This window comes from Gekko japonicus, unplaced genomic scaffold, assembly GCF_001447785.1.
Source record: "Gekko japonicus isolate JY-2015 unplaced genomic scaffold, Gekko_japonicus_V1.1 scaffold9118, whole genome shotgun sequence".
In the NCBI taxonomy this organism is placed as follows: domain Eukaryota; kingdom Metazoa; phylum Chordata; class Lepidosauria; order Squamata; family Gekkonidae; genus Gekko; species Gekko japonicus.
In genome coordinates, this window is record NW_015176722.1 from 6,458 (window position 1) to 7,135 (window position 678).

The following is a 678-nucleotide window of genomic DNA, read 5'->3' on the forward strand; positions in this document are numbered from 1 at the left end:
CCAGTGGACGCCCGCCACCTCAGCCAAAGGCCTGGTGGAACAGCTCTGTTTTACAGGCCCTTTGTTGTTGTTCAGTCGCACAGTCGAGTCCGACTCTTCGCGACCCCATGGACCAGATCACGCCAGGCCCTCCGGTCTTCCGCCGTCCTCTGAAGTTGGCTCAATTTCATGTTCGTTGCATCTATGACACTGTCCAACCATCTCATCCTTTGCCGTCCCCGTCTTCTTTGACCTTCAATCTTTCCCAGCATCAGGGTCTTCTCCAGTGAGTGCTCCCTTCTCATTTGGTGGCCAAAGTATTTGAGCTTCAGTTTCATTATCTGGCCTTCCAGGGAACAGTCAGGGTTGATTTCTTTTAGGATTGACTGATTTGATCTCCTTGCAGTCCAAGGGACTCTCAAGAGTCTTCTCCAGCACCATAGTTCAAAAGAATCTATTCTTCGGCGCTCGGCCTTCCTTATAGTCCAACTCTCGCAGCCATACATGACACACATACATACATGACATACATTACAGGCCCTACAGAACTGTAATAAATCCCGCAGGGCCCTGATCTCCAATGGGAGCATGTTCCACCAGGTTGGGGACAGGGCAGAAAAAGCCCTGGCCCCGGTCGAGGCTACATGGACGTTCTCTGGGCCAGGGAGAGCCAGCAGATGCTGATCTGCTGAGCGCAAG